This window comes from Rhynchophorus ferrugineus, unplaced genomic scaffold, assembly GCF_030347505.1.
Source record: "Rhynchophorus ferrugineus isolate W39M unplaced genomic scaffold, kcgeb_rfMv2 rfM4, whole genome shotgun sequence".
Lineage (NCBI taxonomy): Eukaryota > Metazoa > Arthropoda > Insecta > Coleoptera > Curculionidae > Rhynchophorus > Rhynchophorus ferrugineus.
The window spans coordinates 16,370,191-16,392,497 of NW_027472583.1; the positions used below are offsets into that span (position 1 = coordinate 16,370,191).

Here is a 22,307-nt window from a genome sequence, read left to right on the forward strand (position 1 = left end):
TCTGCCGATGGGAATCAGGCGGGAACTTCTGCCGCACCTAACTTACTCAACATAGTTCGACAGGCATATGGTTTCAGATTTCTGAAAGGTGTTTATTTTTTCGGTATAGCACTCCCACGTTTCCAGAAGGAGGAGAAAAGGTTATTGAAATTGTTTTGATGATTGAAATGAATATATTGTGTATTGTACGAAATATTCTTAATAAATGCTTTTATAAATGATAAAATTATATGGAGACGCCTAATATTTTAGAAAATTATTTCTTTAACATACCTTTTTATAACAAACCAAAGCAATATATCATTTACAACGATTGCCAATAGAAATATACAAAAGTCGTAAGTAAAATAGAGTATGTATTACTTTTGATAGATATTCTATACTTAACGTAAGTAATTATGCAATTCTATGATTACTAAAACAGCTAAAATAGCTAAAACTTACAAAAACAGTTATTTTCTTTAAGAAATATTTTAAAACAGTATTAATAGCTTATTTTTATTTTAGAAACTATTTTTATTTAATTTTAATAAAAGAAATATAATAATATTGAAAAATTATAACTATTTATTGATTATGTAGGTGTACAAAAAATGGTAATTTTGATAAACTTGATTCCGTTGTCAATATAAAAAAGTTATAACATGGAAATAGATTTGTTCAAACCTAATAAAATCAACCAGGCCAACGAATGGGTAGAAGCAAAAAACAAATAGTTTTTTAGCAATACAACGAAATACCAATAAGTATTATATATTGTAACAATGACCTGTGCAAAATTCCGTTAATTACTAAAGGTCTTAAATAGGATATCATATCCAATATGTTTCTTCATTAAACATTAATCCTTCCTAACTCTCACTTGCTCCAATTCATGCTATATAATCTTCCTGATGTTTCTTTTGTAAGAAGATGCTTGAAAATAAATGAACTGGAAATGACAAATGACAAGTCGTTTGACAAAAATATAAAAAAACAATAGCTAACAATGGACCATCACTTCTAACAATATGTTTTTTTAAGTTTTTTTTAAATATATATGTATATATATATATATATATATATATATATATATATATATATATATACACGAAAAATAACTACAAACTAGTATCGATTGGTTCTATTTGGCCTATTTTTCCAGACACTGAAATAGTTAAAACGTTTTGGCACCAAAATAATTCGTAGCCTGTGCAAAGCGGGAATTACAAATATTTTGCTCCAAATAGTATACAACCCTATAACCCATATTTCTAGGATCATCGATCCATAGCCACCGTATAGCCACATATAGCAACGCAAGAGTTATCTAACATATGTCAGCTATAACAGATATACATTTCACTTGAAAGATAGTTATTACAAACAAAGATAACAATAATGACTCTAATACGGGGTTTGCTTCCAATTTTCATCATTAAACTAATAAGACTAATAAACATTACTACAACTATTTTTTGTAATAGTTTTGTAATTGAATTACTATTAAGCGCGATTATATATTAGGCTTTAAAAATATGTTAAAATATATATTAAATAAGAGAATTTGAAATAAAAAGCTAGATATAATTATAGAATATATAGAGATTTAGCTTTGTAGGCCACCTAGGAGAATTCTTTCTTCTTCTCACAGCGGTCACTTTTCGGGCCGTTTTAATGATATACCCGCCAAGATATTTGAATGACTCATTTTACTTTCTGTCACGTAGTTACTTTAAATTTGCCATCGCACATTTTTTTGGTGCATTTTTAGCATTCTTATGCTTTGGGGCTAAATATCAATTTTATTCTGTGTTCACCTGAATATATATAATTCAAATACATAACATGTCCTATGTCGCGTCTACATCTTAGACTTTGTTTATCAATTAAGTACATTAATAACAAAATAGTTGCTATATTTAAAATAGGACTGCAAACTAAACAATCATATTCATGGAATCAAAGAACCTTCTAGTAAATGAACGACGCGAAGCACTTCATCTATTCATACTTCATTTTCAGAGTCATCTATTGCGTTTTTTTAATTATTACCTTGTTAGTTATTAATATATATAATCTAATTATAAATATAATTAACAAAATAATGGCTATGTAAGTATATTTGTAAGTATTTTTAGTATTTAATGCTGAATTATTGAGTTTTGAAATGCATTGTTCATGACAGGTGAAAATTTTATTAGTAATGAATCAAAACCACAATCGAATACAACTTACAAATTATAAAACCTTCACAAAAATCAGTCAATTAAACCATGATATATTTCAATATCCACCCTCTTTACTAACTCCTGGCTGTTCTTGCATCATCGAACGAAAAAGTAATAATAGCTCTAGAAACAAATTTTAACAAAATTACAAAACCACTAGTACATAAACAGTATTAAAGCTATTAATATTAACGTTTTCTAATGAATTGTTATGTTCAACAAAATGTAACACTTAAAAATCTGTCTTTTTTAGCTTTACTAATGAACTTGATTAATGCTTGCCTTCTTATCAATTTCAAGTCATTTTAGAGCCATCCGATTCATCCAATTTAGCTCCATCAGTCTATTCTCTAAATATAATGCATACTACAAATAGAGCTCTAACTTAAGCATTTGACCCAGAAATCGTACAATAAAAAAATCAAATTTACAACTCCTTCATATAAGCTCAATCAAATATAATATATATATATATATATATATATATATATATATATATATATATATATATATATACATATATATATATATATATATATATTTATATATATATATATATATATATATATATACATATATATATATATATATATATTTATATATATATATATATATATATATATATATATATATATATATATATTTATATATATATATATATATATATATATATATATATATATATATAATATATTATATATATTATTCTATTGGTTCTTCCACCTTATTGAAAAATGTATTAGTATTTAGTAATATATTAGTGCTTTCGGGATAATGACACTGTGATAGTGAAAATATTCGTATACGGCTCTCCCAACTCATTCAAATGAAATGCTTCTCAGAAACAAATTTCCTCAAATTTGAAAACAGGCGAAAGTCAAATGCTAAGTCAGAGAAACAGCAAACAAGAAGCAATGCAAACCAGGTGAAAATTGTGTACCCAGCAAGATACATACACTTTTACACACTGGAGCTCCATCTCTGTATCAGAACGAGAACTTTTCACCTTACGCACTTACTTTTACGTACGTGCAAAACATTTAAAAATGTTTTCTTTCTCATCATTATAATTTTAAAAAATAACAAATATTGTTAATTAATTATTGAAACTATATCCCAACAAACAAATTTGGTTCTTTTATTTATTGAAGTTATTCTAAAGAAACAAAAATTAGTTTATTAACTAAATATATCTAGCTCCTTTTACCAGCCATGAAAGTTTGAAAACAATTACGAAAAACTGACATATATGGCGTTAAATACAAACGTATTTCTCACAAGCCATACTTCTAAAATGATTGATCCACATTCACAATGTTAGAAATCCAACATATGCCACAGATAAATTGCAAACCATCCGTTCCGGTGTCAGCAGAAGCAGAGATATATTGCAGTGACCTTTTTTTGTTCACACAATAAAGAAGTTATACAGGACATAGAAGCACGCTTTCATTTTCACGTTAATAGGTGGTTTAAACAATTGTTTTACCAACAAAATGTGCTCCAACAAATGCTGTTAAAATATTAATTTAACTTACATGATTTCGTGAATTACTTAAATATTTATATATTTTATTTAAATAAGACCTGAGCGTTTTTGTAATTGTGAATCAGCACCCAGTGAAAATGATTGATTTCTATTGAAACTATCGTATTAGTTACGATTTTGCATCATCTTTCAGAAGATGATTCATACAGATTCAATGTTACTTCTTCACAAAAGTAAAGTGCCGTTTGGAAAGATTATCAGTTATTAAGTAAAAATAGTGACATTGGGTAATTTAAGGACTAAACTTACTACAGGAGGAATAAACTGTACTCTACAAAATATTCTGTATATTCTATAAACACCTCTCCAAAGTCTGTCGAGTTTTTCGACATTTCCCAGGTGGTTTGATTTTAACGATATTTCAATTTTAATACTCGATACAGTTCAGTTAAATTATTACGTGATTATTACGTTCCGCAGTAAACAAAATTACCTTCTTGTCTTGAATATTCAGTTTGACCATTGAAGTTTATTCATACTTCGGATAGTCCCATGATTTCTGCGTTTTAACTCCAGTAGCGAGTATATATATATATATATATATATATATATATATATATATATATATATATATATATATATATATATATATATATATATATAAACTATAAAACTATAAAAAAGTTAATTAAAGCTAAATGTAAAATAATTAGAATAAATGTGAATGCTAGTCTATCTATATGTCAGACTTGACTAAGGATGCAGAAAATATATCGATATATCGATATTTTCTGAAAAACTTATCGATATTTTGTTAGTATAAATTAAATATAATTTTTAACAAACCTAGTCTATCTATATGTCAGACTGGACTAGGGATGCAGAAAAAATATTGTTAATATTTATTATATATTTTTGGCCGAAATCTTTTGATATTTTTTCAGTATGAATTAAACACAATTTTTAACAAACCTTTAGAATTGGTACTTAAGTTTTCATGTATTCTTTAATGAATTTAGAAAAAATTTATTTTGTATTAAAAATGTTGATATATTTTTTTGTAACATATCGATATTTTTTTCCTCCGATATATCGATATTGTTTTAAAAATATCGGAAACAATATATTTATATTTTTTTAAATATCTATATATCGAAATATAGATATTTTCTTCGGTGGCCAACACCTCTAGACTCTGGATTATTGAGTAATGTGTTATATAGCGACAAAAAAATATTAAAATTAAATGTAAAATGTCTAGAATAAAACTGGATGTAATTTAATTTAAATATTCATACATTTGTAATCGTACTTTTAATTATAAAATAATGACAGCAAAAAAATCGAATACCTCTAAACCGATATTGATTTTAATAAGCAGAAACGACGAAAAAATCCCTCCAGTATTGGAACAATTCGTAGCTTGCGTTAAAGTAGGAATGACAAATATCTAGGCCCAAATAGCATGGGCTCCTAACCCCTATTCCAGATTGATCGATTCAACGTTGGCCGTTAATAAATAATGGTAAGCTATTTTTTATTGTCAGAAAATATACAATTATATTCACGCGCATATTTGGTTTCTCAACATATAATTCTTGTTCGGAAAAATTATTATATAGGAGAAGAAAAATTATATTTATACATTTATAAATATTATTGAATATTTCGGTATAGATTTACGAGTTTAATTTGTTTCTAAGCAACATATAATTATTTTTTTATAGTATATACTTTTATATTATTATTACCTAAGCAAGAATAAAAAACCAACCCAAATTGCTTTAAATGAATTATTATTATAGAAGGATTATAGAAATTATTATGTGCATTACGTTGACTGTCTTTAATTAAATGTATGATTATAAACTATGACATATAGGTTAAGTTCATGGCATAAAAATATGGAAAAAAAAGTCAATAGAGTTTTTACGAAAGATTTACTAATAACAGCTGATAGACAAGACCATCTACAGATAATCAGAATAGATGGAATATGACAGTAAAAGAATATGGATTGATAATGAATAAAGACAAGACAAAAGTGGAAAAAATAAATATCTAAATTAAAGGTGTAAAAATAAAATAAGTAAATGCTTTCAAAATTCCTAAAAATCTAAGATAATGGAAACCAGAAGGAGGAAATAAAAGCCAGAATTGAAAAAAAATCTATACTTCATTCCTTTACTAAATAGTAAAATCATTAACAAAAAAAAGGAAATACAAATGACAAAAACCTAATTAATATCTCTTGACGAATGCCCGATTCTTCAAGCAGAATCAGCTAATTACCCCGTAATATATCTCGATGGTAGGTCAAACTGCAAACATCATGTTAGATAAAAAGCAGAGCAGATTAGACTCAAAGTCAAGCAATTGTACTGGTTAGTCGGAAGATACCCTCAACTTAGACCTAAAATCAAAGAGATTGGTTTATCAGTCAATCATAAAGCCAATTTGGACTTAAGGGGTAAAAATATGGGGTTGCACATAAGGTAAGACATCAAACCAACTAATAATCCAACGTACACGAAACAAAGTTCTACGATTAATTATCAATACTTATCGCTACGTAACCAACGAAAAGCTGCACGATGACCTCGAAATCAAATGGATACACGAAGTGTATTAAGATCTCGCTTTAAAACATGAAATAAGGTTGCTAAATCACAACAACGTGGAAGCAATACAACTGCTGGACAATAGGCAAGAAATCAGCAGATTGAAGCGAACCAAACCACATGAACTTGTTTAATGTATAAGTACATTCTTAACTTTAGCTTAGGTAGGTTAATTTTATTTTAATTTGGGAAATACATACTGATGTATTAATCTATTATAGCATAATAATAACATTTGTAAATTAAGATTGTACTAAGCATATCTAATATAGATGAAATTAATTTAAAAAAAATTAAACATCACAAAACTTTATAGATAATTCAATTTCAATTTGTTACAGACATTAGTTATTTCACTAAATACCATACCCTATAAAAGTATATAAACCAACTACAATAATTAGTTCTCTTTCGCATTATTAAATTAACCAAAAAAAAATGAAAAATAAATATTACCCGCTAATTCCCTATATAACCTGCAAATACGTACGTGATATAACTAACATCAAGTCCCATCGATCCGTCGTTCTACTTCTACATACGGCGCTAAAATTGGGACCAAAATATGTCGCAATAATTGAATATTGAATTACTGTTACACGTTTATAATAATTATAGCTGTTAGGCTTGACATTGATACGAAATACCATAGAACATGTAAGATATTCGACATTATTGTAGGAAACTTTTTATATAATGTAAGAGAACCGTTCAATAAATTCTTAGAAAATTAAGATGATGACACGTTCTGATGCTGACAGTGATTTATGAAAAGTTATCAAAACCTCAAGATTTGCTTTATCAACCAATCAGAAGCCTATATTAGCGAGATTGTAAATGGAATAAACAGTAAGTTGAAGAGAGATTGCCAACACAATGCCGAAAGGCCGCCGACATCGACCCATCCTTATTGAAAAACCCATGCATTTTAAAATCTCTATCTTAGTAAGTATAGTTTATCTGATCTAGGGCTATCCCATAAGGTGAGTTCTGGATAAAGGTCAATTATGAACTGGCGAGAATACAACTTAAAGACTTTCACAATAGGATGGTATAAACGACAAATATTATAAGCTACTAATGAAATTAATAGTCTTATTCACGCTTATTCAAAAATGTAGTGAAATTTTAGAACTAAGGTGGGTATTTATTAGATTTTAAATCCAAATTTTAATTTAAAATCAAATATTATTTTATTTAATCAATTTGGTATACAAAAATACATATACTAGATATTCTCATATGATTCATTTTTCTTAGAAAATAAACTATAAACTTGCGGTAGTGATTAATATAGAATGACAAATATCCAACGCTAAATAATGCATTAGGCTCTACCCAACTCACATTTCCATACTGATTGACCCACCACTATTCAGTTTAATCATGTAGCAGGGTAAGGGAATGTCGTAGTTTAATTGAAATATACGTCTATCCCTGTGACAGTTGCAACCTAGATTGATAGCGCCGACCGAGTGACTCCATTTCAAACTTATGATGAGGAACCCTGTTTATCTTTTACAGAAGAGGGAAGAATAAACTAGCACATGGCAGTTAAGGGTAGCGTACCCTTACGGGTTTTGTAACGACATAAGACTTTACATAATTTAGTAGAAGTGTATGAAAATGCACTATGACATGTTTTATTATTTAAAACAGCGTCGACAAAAGTTCATCAGAGTTCATCTTTAATTGATCAATGGTTAGCTAACGTCATTTATTTAATATTAATTTTTCCCTAGATTAAAGCAAGCTGTGATCAAAAAGATAGAAAGTTTTATAATATAAATTTGACAATATAAATAAACAATTTGATTTTCACAGTTTAGTTAATCCAGGTAAAGGATTTTCTGAATTAAGAAAAAATTTTAATAATAGTACAGTATAAAAGTAAAAATAATATATAATACAGTTGTAACTTGCATCCGTATTTTAAAGGAACTCCTTTCTCCAGCCCTCTAGATACCAATATTGTTATAGTTGTAAATAATGACTAAAATGTCACGCTGAGTGTAGCAATATTTGTAAATGTTTTTCATTTGGCATCAAACTATTTTAATACTTTGCGATTTATTAGATAAAAAATAATTGATTCTAACAAAGATGTACAAGAAATTCAGTTTCAAGAATTTCAAAAGCTGATCTGAATCTGACAGATTCATCTCTCATATAAGCATTTTTTCAGTGTACATTTTCACTGAAATCACTAACTCTCATTGTTCTTATATTTCACCATTCCAGAGCGAACCAGTGAACATAAAAAATATAAGAAATAAATTAATTAACCGATACTAATTCCACCTTTTTAAAATCATTGGATAATTAAGTAACACCTTATAAAAAATATTATTTAATAAATATCTGATGTACCATCACAGAGTCCAGATAAAAATATAGTTGAAAATTAAATGAAATCAATTACCGGAAGACTCTATTACACAAACATTACATGGAACTAATTAAAGCCTTTTAGTGCCAATTCATAATTACGCTTGATCTCAGCCATTACACAGTTTATCGATTATTCAGCAGTATTTACGTAGTTATTCTGAAAGAGATGAAGCACTATCAAACTGTTCAAGTTCTGTGAAGAAACAACATTAGACTCCCCCAAGGTGTTCATTTGGACAGTCAATTCAATTCAATGAATTTTTTTTGAAGATAATCAATAATGCACTCAAACATTAGATTCAAAATGCCATATAAAAAATTTATTTTAAAAATCGGAAATTCGTCTCTTTGGAACGCTTTTGTTTTCTGACCTGCTGTATAGCTGGGAAACCTCGACTCTCTTACAGCCTAATCCCTTTCACCTGTAAGCTGGAGTTCTTTCAAATACGATGCTTAAAGTAAAATCTACATGTTCCTCTCCAATGCGCTAGATATTATTTTATTTAAAATATGACGACAATCATTCGAACGAAGCACAATCGAAGCAGAAAGCCAAAGACTCAGATTACAATAATTTATATGTATTTGTAGAATGAAAAATGAACGAATTCCTCGAAGACCTCTATGGCGAAATCGACCTTTTGGATGAAAGATGCAGCAACCAGCTCAGAAAAGACATGGAATGCGATTTGAAATAGGAGATTATAATTATTTGAGGCCAGAATTTGAACCAGAATTTGAGCCCTGCTGATCGCAAACTGTGGCGAGATATAGTGAAGAATATTCGAAATCCTACGTCATCAACATTTCAACGTATTAGTTGAGAAATAGACACTCTTCCCGAGAGCCGGTATGGATTGATGATAATGATGATGATATCGGAGGAAGATTTCTCGAACTCGCTTGATACCCCTCCCGAATTACACCCGAGAAGAATAATTAATCACCAACGAGACATAAAATAGGCGCCAAGGGATCCAAATTTAACCCCTGCAGATTTTCAGTTCTTTAATGCAAAATTTGAAAGTTAAAACAAATATTCCCGCAACGCAAAACTGTGAATATAAAGAAACCAATTTCGGTTCTATGAAAATTCTTATTTCATATAAAGAAAAAATTAATTATCACTTTTTAGTTTGATATTAAATGTATTATAATTAAACACATTTTAGATTTTCATTTTTGCATTTTATAAAAGATTTTCTTTCTATTATGCCCTTTAAACCTCTAAGATATTCATTTATTTTAAGAATATTTTTATATTATTTTATAGATAAGTTTTGAAAAGTCAATAGTATATACATTTCTAAGTTGTAAAAATAAATGACATAATTGTGTTCGTTATTGTTTTAATACACATGCTAAATTCAAATATCAATTTTAGAAATATTTTATTCATATATTCCCTGTTGTAATATACAAATCTGTCTTAGTTCTTTTATCATTCCTTATTTGTATTTATAATATAAAAGTAAAGAAAGGTTATATATACTTAAATTGCTTAATTTACATTTGATGCTCTAAAGTTGTTACAATTCTGAAAATAATGTTATTTATAAGACTTTGGTTATAATGTTCAGTGGTGTAGTAATATAGACACATCAATATTTTATTGATTATTCAAGCTTAATGGAGATTATATGTTACTTATTTACTTAGTTGCTGTTGATGTATATACAGATACATAGGCACATAATTATGTTATAAATATTCTGAAAGCAAGTTTTAGTGGTACCGCATATCATTTTTGATCCACTTTACTAGCACAAAAGGTAGCACAAAAAATTATGTTCAAAAAACACATTCCAGTTTGGTTTTCGAAATCACCACTCAACAATCGATCATTTGCACAGGGTAATAGCGGCTATTGAAAAGGCGTTTGAGCAAAAGAAATTCTGCCATACAATATTCCTGGATGTCTCACAAGCTTTTGACCGGGTTTTGACATTTTTTACCGCGTAACTATTGTCAACTGCTATAATCGTATCTTTTCGGAGGCAAATTTAAGGCCTCGCACGAAATGGCATTCTCGACGAAAATGATTTAGGCTGGAATTACACAAGGTAGCGTCTTAGGACCTCTCCTATATCTGCTCTACACTGCTGACATCCCAACAACAAAAGAAACACTACTTAATAAAAGAAACGATAAAAGAAAGGAAAGAAACTTTTTCTGACGACACAATTATTATGGCAAACGACATATCTCTGCCTAGAGCATTAGAAAAAGTACAAGTGGCAGTCAATAAAATCTACAAAGAGTCTAAAGATTGGAAAATTCAACTTAATAAACTCTAAATCTGTTCATGTTATTTTTGCATTACGGTGAAATAATAAAAACCTAATTATATCACTCAATGGATGCACGATTCCTCAAGTATAATCAGCTAAATACCTCGGCATCCATCTTGACGGTAGATTAAATTGGAAATATCATGTTAGACAAAAAGCAAAACACAATTAAAACCAAAATAAAACAACTATATTAGTGAGTCCGAAGATACTCTCAACTTGATCTAAAAATAAAGAGATTAATTTATCAGAAAATCATAACGGAAATTTGAATCTATGACGTGCAAATATGGGGTTGCACTAAAAATTCAGATTAATTAGTCATCCAAAGGTGCACAAACAAAATTCTTCGATTAATTACCAATGCCTATCGGTACGTAACCAAAGAAAAACTGTACGATGACCTGGAAATCAAATGGATTTGCGAAGTTATCCAATATTTTGCCTTAAAATACAAAAGTGGAAGCAATACAACTGCAACCAAACCATACGAACTTATGTAAAGTGTATACATTTAGTGTAAACTGTAACTTCAGTTATTATAATTTTATAATTGAGGAATACATATTTATGTATTTATCTCACACTCATTTTGTTTGTGAATTAATCCAAGTATAAATTAAATGTAGTAATAAATTAATTTATAATTAAGACTGTACTAAGCATATCTAATACAGAAGTTATTTAAAAAAATCTTAATCTATTACGTGAGAATCGTGAATAACTTAATAAATCGTAGTAGAATTTTGACCCCTGAGCGATCACTAGTATACACTAAAATGTCATTCACGTATAAAAAGAAACAAACTACTGACCTATAACAAAACACATAGGTATATCCGCCGTCAAATAAACATCGATTTTCCTGCTCGTGCTGGTTTTACTGCACCAGGAACATAACTTTTGTAGCGACAGGAAAACAATGCAATTTAATTGGAATGGCCGTTCATCGCGGGTGACAGATTTAGCAAAGATTGATAGCAACTGCCCTGGTAAGGTTCGTCCATCGATCGATGGACGAACCTAACCTCTTTTCTCCCCGCGCTGTTCGAGGGTTTGATGTTTATCTTTCGCAAAGATGGGGGGAATAGATTTCAGTGTAGCAAGTAAAAGGTCTCCCTTTGGTTCGGAGGGTGGATTTAATAAAGTTTATCGGGAGTAACAATTGTTTAACTGTATATTAAGACGAAAGCTTTCTACCTTGTTCAATTAACAGTCGGGAAGTTGTTCGGTTTCCCCTAACATTTGCTGTACTATTTTCAACTTTTTATGCTTAGTAGTATATTAAGATCAATTTACAAAAACATTACTTCAAAACAATATTATGAAAAAGAAACCAAGATTCTTCCATTATTTCATATCTTTCCAATCGAGTAAATTACTTTTACTAATTATTTTTATTAACACATTGTTACTTGTAACTATAATCCATTGAAAATAACAATGAACTCACGTCATCAAGATATTTAATGTATTGCCTGCCACAATTTGTAATTTCATTTTAAGACCAGATAATATTTTCTTTCTCATAACTACAGATCATAAACCGGAAAACGTTGTTTTAACGCTTTGCTTGCTTTGTTTTGGAACATTTTAGGTCTCTAATCACTTACTTCGAATAGGAACGAAATAATCGAGGCCCCCTCTTCCCAGTAAAATTCGTCTGAGAGGTAAGCATTTTTAATGTTAAATATAAATTTGATGCGGTTGTTATTGAAAATATTTTTAGCATGTTGTAGCTGAACTGAATATTAGTATGGACACGGTGACTGAAATATTTCAAAAAAAATATAATCTTGGATTCACCGAAAAGAAACCAGAAGCGAAACCGAAACCACAAAAAAAAGAAACCGAAAAAAAATATCAGAGATCAAATATATGAAATGTATAAAAACAGTGAGTAGTTTTTTCGTAAAATAATTTTACTATGAAAAACACGCAAGACATATACTGCAAACATTCGTATAAACAATATCTTCGTCGGATAGAGAAACACTGAACATTATTGTTATTCTAATACTAATATACCGAACGTTAATATATAGGGAACAATACTAATTTAAAAATAATATTTTCTTTATAATGAAAAACATTATTCTATCGAGAGAAAAAAAAATAAATGCATTTTTCGTATCGATATATCTTTTTCCATCATTCCGCGAATTATCTGATGACAAGCCATTTGTGGTAATAAAAATTATAATCTGGAATTGGTTAAGTCACTATACACCTAATACGGACTATTAAATTGCTTGTTTAACATGAAAAATACTCATTTTCTTCAATTAGAGCTAAATAAATTCAAGCTTTTTCTTGTTTCCGAACTGAAATTAAAATAACTTTACACAGATAAGGTTATACAAAATGCATTAAATATATAATTAAAAATTGCCGTGACTATAAATATAAATTAATCATTGTAACGAAAATGTCACTAATCTGAATAAAATTATGTTATTTATACACTGTTTATATGTATGTACATAATGGGAAATAAAATTGGTTTATTCTGCTATGATTAATAGGGTATTATTTTAATTAAAATGAAACAAAATATCCATTTGTAATTATTAATGATTAATTCTCACTTATTTTAGTACATATATCATAAATAATATGTTAAATAATTAGTAGCTTTTTCTTTAAACCCAGTTTTCATTAATTTATGTAATCAACACAGGAATAATTGTTTAGGTCAAGGTTGGTGAGTAGCATTATACATGATACATTAAAGTTAACTGATGATATCCAGTTTTCATATATACACTTAATTATTAAGAGAATTGTAAAACGAAAGGGTTAAAAATATTTAAGAAATTGAGTAAAATTAATATTTTAATCAATTCAATCAATTAATATTATGTCAAATTTAACATACCAAAATTTTCAGAAGGTTTGAATTGGCAACTCAAACCCAATAAAACATTTTCCTTGTTGAACAGTATTACTGAAAACAGTTAAACTTATGCAGACACAATTCCCAAATTTCGTACAAAATATGGTAAGAATATTGATCAACTCTTCAGTTATATTCAAAGACATGCAGCTAGCCAAGAACAGTAAATCGGTGTCAATGTTACCACACTTGAGATTGGAAAACAATGCATTAATAATGTGTCATTAACAGGTCAATTGAAAAGTATTCGGCCGGACATACGGATGACACTACAAGAATTAAATCCATATGTTTTTTAGTTAGCCCTCAAGAGATACGTTTGTCAGCCGTCGGATCACTAGTTTGTGAATAATAGCATTTCGAGTGAAACAACTTTTGTTATTATGAAAAAATGGATAAAAAGGAATTTCGCCTATTGATAAAATATTGATTTTTGAAGGGAAAAAATACAGTTGAAGCCAAAACTTGGGTTGATGCCGAGTTTCCAGACACTGCCCCAGGAAAATCAGCCATCAAGGATTGGTATGCTAAGTTTAGACGTGGTGAAATGAGCACCAAAGACGGTGAACGCAGTGAACGCCCAAATGAGGTTGTTATCGACGAAAACATTTTGAAAAATCCACAAAATGATTTTGAATGACTGTAAATTTAAATTTAATAAAATAGTACTCCAAAGATATCAACTGAACATGTACATCATATCATTTCAAGTTTTGTATTAACCCAGGAGAGCTCTACTTATTCACATCGATGGAGCAAGGTTTAACTAAGACACCGTTTTAACCGAGACACCGCTGAAGAAGTGAGAAAATGAATCAATGATTGCTGCCAAACCGACATCATTCTTTCAACATGGTATCGCTGTATTTCTAAAAATATGGGGAAAACTTCTACAAATTTTGGAAAAACTGTTTTAATCAAGTGAATAAATGAGCAATATTCATACAAGACTTTAAATAAAATCTTATATTATGGAAGCACTGCTGAAGAAGTAAGAAAATGAATCAATGATTGGATAGCTGCCAAACCGACATCATTCTTTCAACATGGTATCGCTGTATTTCTAAAAATATGGGGAAAACTTCTACAAATTTTGGAAAAACTGTTTTAATCAAGTGAATAAATGACCAATATTCATACAAGACTTTAAATAAAATCTTATATTATGGAAGCACCTGGAAATGGTCAATCTAAGGAAAGGCTAATTTGTCCGCCCTTTAACAGGAGTCCATAGATAAGGAATCCATTCCGCATAACCAGATAGATAATCTGTATAACATATATAATAACATATATTTAGTGGAACATTATTCTGTGGTAAAGAGAATATTTTAGGTGAGAAAAGAACAAAATATGTGTAAATCTTTAGCGCGTCTAAATTATCTTGTTCATGAAGGAGTCTTGCTCTAACGAATACAGTATTTTTGATGCTGTAGGACTTGGAACTTCCTTCACATGTCTTATCACTACTTGCCATCGGTCTCAGTTATTTTAACCCCAAGTAAACAGATGATTCAAAATAAGTAGGTTAATCTATGGTGTTTTAGCGAGGCTACTGTAAGCTGAAGGTAATTTTAGTTTAGCACATGCGCATTTTCATTTATTTGAGTTATTAGTCTGAATGAAGAAGCGCTACCCTGGCAAACTCTACGCAAGCGCATATACCTTATTTTGTAACTGGTGTTAATTATATTGTAATATATTTTTCTTTGTGTATCGTTCCATAACGGAGAAATTAAGCCCTATGAAATTAAAAAATAATCAAACATGTTACAATAGTAAAGGAAATGCTGGGAACTCATTTAATGACCAGTAAATATAGTAACATGTAAATTATCATTCATTTTTATGAAATATTTTAAATTAAACGCTAATCAAAATATACATTTTAATAATAGAGTGTTGTAATTTTTTTTACCGAGTAAATAAAAATTGGAAACCATTTGAAAACAAAAACGCATGCTCTATTAAAACATTTTATTACAAATCTTCAGTCAATCTTCACCAGTCAATACATCATTATTTTTACAAACCAAACATTTATTTACCTATGCTCTTTTATAAAAGTTTTTTTTATTGTTTGTTTCATTCTTCCACCTTCAGAGTAGTAGTCATTAGATCGTTAGGGTTTCATTGATGATTAATGTTATATGTTTTGTTTATTCGATTCAGGTCAACTCCTACTGGTAAATTTGATCTTTTCAATGTGTCGTTCTCCACTACTCTTGCATCTGCAAAATCGCATCTAATATTTTCGATTTTTCTACTTTAACTTTCATCATCTTTGCCTCGACAACTATTAGCAACTTCACCTATAAAAGAAAAATTAAATTGTTACAAAAATATATCATGATTGAAGTATAGATATGTTATCAGTTACCGCAATTTTTGCTACTATTTTTGATGTACAAACGCCAATAATGAATCGACTACAGAACTGATTATCTTTTAATTGACGTATTGTACATTTTCTAACCTAAAACGAATGGATGGTTAATTACAACAAAAGTGTATAAAAGTTATAATTACCTTTAATATTGCTTCTAGTACAATTGTATATAATTTTGAAATCGGTAGCTATATCGGGGTGAAATGTTGGCATATGTTGACTCCTTCTTGACATCCAAAATGTTTTGTTACAAGTTTGGCCCTTAATATTCTCACTATAAACAAAATTGAAGCTGTTTGGATATTTTAACATTATAAAACTTAACCTTACGTTCCGTACTTACCTTTGTTCGTCCATATTTTAAAACCACTGTATGTTACAATACTAAGAATAACACAACAATTTAATTATTATTGTTATAAAATTGTAAACCAATAATTTTTTTTAATCTACATATTCTACGTTATTTGTTGACACTCGACCAACAGTTAATTTTATAATGGCCGATTATACACTGTAGGTGGGAAAAGGATGAGCGCAAATATTTGATGCATGCCCACAATATTCCATCATTACCCGCAGTTTAGCGTCTTCTGTTTTGACGTTGTATATTCCAACCAAAAGGTTATTTTTTCTGAAAAATCTGTGAATAACTTTATTAGCAAGCAACTTGTGCAAACACTGTTTAAGTTTGTATTTCAATTTCTTGTCGCATCCTAATTGATTGATTTTAATTCTAATGCGATCTTGGAGACAAACAATGGGCAAAATCGTCTTAAAAATCGAAATGCAGAATCATTGGCCAAAGAAATGTTCGACTGAGCCTGATTTTAGTGTTAATATTCCCTTATCCGCACGTACTATCATAGAGAAGTGAATACTCCTTCAGCTTGGTCGTTCGGTTTATTACTTCAACTATTTTCCTCTCGTATACTGTTACTTCTAGTACTTGGTCTAATAATTTTTTACAGAACACCTAAATTATTGCATTCATGATTATACACTGTAGGTGGGGAAAAGGTGAGCGCAAATATTTGATGCATGCCCACAATATTCCATCATTACCCACAGTTTAGCGTCTTCTGTTTTGACGTTGTATATTCCAACCAAAAGGTTATTTTTTCTCAAAAATCTGTGAATAACTTTATTAGCAAACAACTAGTGCAAACACTGTTTAAATTTGTATTTCAATTTCTTGTCGCATCCTAATTGATTGATTTTAATTCTAATGGGATCTTGGAGACAAACAATGGGCAAAATCGTCTTAAAAATCGAAACGCAGAATCATTGGCCAAAGAAATGTTCGACTGAGCCTGATTTTAGTGTTAATATTCCCTTATCCGCACGTACTATCATAGAGAAGTGAATACTCCTTCAGCTTGGTCGTTCGGTTTATTACTTCAACTATTTTCCTCTCGTATACTGTTACTTCTAGTACTAGGTCTAATAATTTTTTACAGAACATCTAAATTATTTCATTCATGACAACGAATTAACAATTATTTATTTTCATAAAAAAAAGATCTCATTATATACTAACACAATATCTAACCTATCTATCAACTTTAAATCTAATTGATCCACAATAATACATTACAAACCGATTGAGAACCCCTTTCGCTATGGTTTATGGGAGTTCCTTAATTCGATGTAATAAGGTCCTTAAAACCACCTCCTCAACCTTTCGTTGGACATCGATTTTAGAGATAATTACGGGAGCCCTTTATGGGAATTTAAAATCGACGTCGCAGAACCAAGACCCCACCACGTACTTATTAGAATAATATTGCTTTTGAGGGAGGATTTGTCACACACCCTAGTCTGCCGTTCCAACGATTTGCGTGAGAGGGCGATAAAATGAAAAAGGGTAAATGTATAAGATGTTTTTTTTTCGAACATTATATAAAATCAATAAAGTTTTAAAATAATATCGACTATAATATCGTTTCTGAATTAATCTGTATTAAATAAGATTTCGCTTTCAATATAATAGTTTAATATTATATTTTTATTTTTAGTAACTATTTTAATTCTACGTTACTTGTTTTTCATGTAATTGTGATACTGATATCTTCAAAGAGCTAAATAATATCATAACGTAATAATTATCTTATTAAAAAGCAATATTTTTAAGTGCCTTTTATTCAATGTTTTAAGAAATGATATATTTTGAAGCCGATTATTTTGTTTTTACATTTTTCTTATATTTTAAAGTTCCCTTTTACCAACTAGGAGTTTGTCTGTACTGGACCTACTGCTTAACGTTTGCTCCGAACCACAATCCTCGGCATTAAGCCTGCCGACTGGCAAGTGACCAACTTAGAAATCATCTCTGAAGTCATCCGGTCTTACCCAGCCTGGTTACTGGCGTGACTGGGATCATTTTCCTTGTCGGATTTTACACTATTGCCTAGGAAATACTAAACAATCACAAACATAAATTTACGACCATGCCCCAGCAGAATTCGATCCCGCGGGAATCAGAACAGAAGGAGGACCGCCCTGTCGCCTTTACCACTACGCCACCAAGGCGGCTAAGTTTTTACATTGTAGTGGAACAACAGAGGATAGATAAAGTAATCATAGTACATATTGCTGAATGTTGGCAATACTGCTTCCTTGTAAATAATTCGTGAAGAATTTTAGAGCAGATTGATACAAGAATTCGATTGGAAACTATTCAGAAATGTTATGTATGAATTTTGGAGCCGAAAATACATGAGTACCAAATCCTTTATAACCCAGCATAGATGTTTCAAGCATTAACATTTTTCAATATATCTAAAACGCGATACTATGAATATGATGAAAAAAGATAGGCCAATATATTTGCGAAATTAATTTTGGGGCGTAATACAAAATTTATTCATAGATGAAATCAAAACTGATACAAGAATAAAGTCAGGTTATAAATGTAAACTTTTACAGCAGCTAAATATAAACAACTTGAAGAAAAATTTACAAAAGAAAAACATATTTTTAATAACAATCCATAATAAGATAATGGGGAAGCTGTGGAACTCTAACAGGTCAATTGGAAAGTCATCGGCCTGACACATAGATGGCGTTACTACAATTAAATCCATATGTTTTTTAGTTAGCCCTAACACTCAAAAGATGCGTGTACAAATTTGACAGTTATCGCATCGTTAGTTTGTGAATTATTTGTTTGTACATTTTGAGTGAAGCAACTTTTGTTATTGTGAAAAAATAGATAAAAAGGAATTTCGCGTCTTGATAAAATATTGCTTTTTGAAGGGAAAAATACAGTTGAAGCAAAAACTTGGCTTCATGCCGAGTTTCTGGACACTGCCCCAGAAAAATCAACCATCAAGGACTGGTATGCTAAGTTTAGGCGTGGTGAAAAGGGCACCGAAGACGGCGAACGCAGTGGACGCCCAAAAGAGGTTGTTACCGACGAAATCATTAAAATTGCTTCCTCATCTACCGTATTCCCCAGACCTGGCCGCCAGCGATTATTTCCTGTTCTCAGATCTCAAAAGAATGCTCGTTGGGAAGAAGTTTTCGTCGAATGAAGAGGTAATCGCCGAAACTGAGACCTATTTTGAAGCAAAGGACAAATCGTACTACAAAAAAAGTTGGAGGGTGGCTATAATCAGTGTATCACCCTTAAAGGCAATTATGTTGAATAAAAAAAACTAATTTTGCCAAAAAATTTTAACAATCGTCTTGGTTCACTCATAAGAAGGTACTGACTGTATTCAGTTTCAGGGAAATTATATTAAATGCTACTTTATATTGATAATGTACTTAAATATGATGTGTCTAAATCGATAATATCGCGTTTCACTTGTAAGACAGAATTTATTGAACAACTTAGTATTTCTAAATTACCAGTAACTAAAATTTATTAAAAAGTACCCTACATAAATAATAAAAACGGGTCATAAAAATAAATTGCAGTTATGGGTTATAAAAATAATTTTTTCTAATAATAATTTCTAATTAATAACACAATATTTTTCAACATCGTGCTGTGATAAACTTTTCTTTACAAATCTATTTTATAGGTATCGAAGTAGCAACTTAAAAATTAAAATCAACGTTAATACGTACCCAGCTTCGCACTTATTAGAGAAATATCGCTTCTGGGGGAGAATTTGTCACCAACCCCATCTTGACGTTTTGATAATTTGCGTAGGAGGGTGACAAAACGAAAATGGGTGAGTATAAGGTGTTTCTAGAATATTGATGTAATAAATGTTTCAAATAAATTACGCTTAAAGCTATAATTTCGTTCATTTATTATATTCCTTATTCTTTCTAAAATTAAATCCTAATTATTAGACCAGTGATATCTATTGCTGAAAATTCGATTCTATCAAAGCAAACTATTTGACAAACTAACTTAACTATTAAGCATGATGGTTTTGACATTTCTCTACAAAAAATAATGGTTTTCCGCTAAGTCTTATTAAGTTAAAGTCTATTCTGTATACTAATCATGCAATTTGTTATTTTATTTTAATCAATTTGCTGCTAATGGACCCATTGATAGGATAAGCACTTATAGAAACTTGATGATGATACTGTTCTATTATATCCTAATTATCAGTTATAATTTGCATAATTTAATAGTAGTTATTTTGATATCATGTACAAAAAACAACTTAGAAAACCAAAAAAATTCGAAGTTTATGTCAAATTTGCAGAAAATAAATATGAGTAAATTCTCGATTTGTTCAAATTTCTGGAACATTATAAAATTCAATCAAGTTAATTAGAAAATTAATTTTGGTGCGTAATACAAGATGTATTTATAGATGAAATCAAAGCTGATAAAGAATAAAGTCAGGTTATAAATATAAACTTTTACAGCAGCTAAATGTAAATAATTTGAATAGAAATTTACAAAAGAAAAAAATATTTTTAATAACAATCCATAATAAGGTAATGGGGAAGCTATGGAACTGTAACAGGTCAATTGTAAAGTCACCGGCCTGACACATAGATGGCGTTACTACAATTAAATCCATATGTTTTTTAGTTAGCCCTAACACTCAAGAGATGCGTATATAAATTTGACAGTTCGGATCATTAGTTTGTGAATTATAGTATTTTGAGTGAAGCAACTTTTGTTATTGTGAAAAAATGGATAAAAAGGAATTTCGCGTCTTGATAAAATATTGCTTTTTGAAGGGAAAAAATATAGTTTTAGAGTTTATGTCCAATTTGCAAAAAATAAATATGAATAAATTCTCGAGTTATTCAAATTTCTGGAATATTATAAAACTCAATCTAATTTTTAACCAAAACTAACTTCAAATAAAATTTGTATTTAAAACTATTCTTTTACTACTAAAAATCTTGTAGATAGTATGTTGTACTTTATTGTGATTTTGTTAGTTATTAAATAATCCCAATCTGTATTTTAACATTAATATGTCAATACAACAAATAGTTTTCCATATAACATATCTCGTACAAGTACAAACATCATGTGAACACTGACACTATTTCACTTTAGCAACTAGCTAATTCTTTGCACAACTTCATTTATAGACTCTAACGTTATATTACTCTGTATAATTTCATTTAAGACAGAATCGGGCAACGATAATAATATCTTGTTATAGAATCTTTTTGAAAATAACCATCCTAGTACTGCTGTCACAGTGACCATAGGCCAATATTATAATTTTCTTAAACAACAAACTTAATATCGATTGTAATTTAAACTGACGGTTAAAGTCAAATTATAACTCGACTTCTTATAGAACACTAGACCTTCGCAAATTGTTCATCACAAATTGAACTTATATCATTGTGCAACTGCCCAATTGGCCTGATTTAGCTCCATAAGACATGGATATTTCCAATACTTAAAAAACTGCTTTACTGGCATTATTTTCATTCGATTAAGAAAATTTAAGCCAAATGAAAGAAAACTTCAAAAGTAATTTTTGAACTGAAGCTGAAAACATATTTAGCATAACATTATAAACAAGAGAAGTCACAAAATAAACAGTATCCCTTCAGGTAGATGGAAAATGACACCT

The 22,307-nt window shown here is 29.5% G+C and overlaps 2 long non-coding RNA genes across 4 annotated transcripts in view; one reads left to right on the plus strand and one right to left on the minus strand.

Annotated features, from left to right (window-relative positions):
* Window positions 1–22,307, plus strand: part of LOC143196671 (uncharacterized) — a 102,682-nt gene that overhangs the window by 71,409 nt on the left and 8,966 nt on the right. For all 3 annotated transcript variants that reach the window (XR_013005783.1, XR_013005782.1, XR_013005784.1), the window contains exons 2-4: window positions 12,600–12,672; window positions 12,732–12,898; window positions 20,319–20,471. This is a non-coding gene — a long non-coding RNA (uncharacterized LOC143196671). The remainder of the gene's footprint in view (window positions 1–12,599; window positions 12,673–12,731; window positions 12,899–20,318; window positions 20,472–22,307) is intronic.
* On the minus strand, window positions 5,857–6,957 carry LOC143196437 (uncharacterized). The gene is made up of 2 exons (XR_013005744.1): window positions 6,811–6,957; window positions 5,857–6,112 (listed from the first exon to the last, which is right to left on the minus strand). It is a non-coding gene; the product is annotated as an uncharacterized LOC143196437 (long non-coding RNA).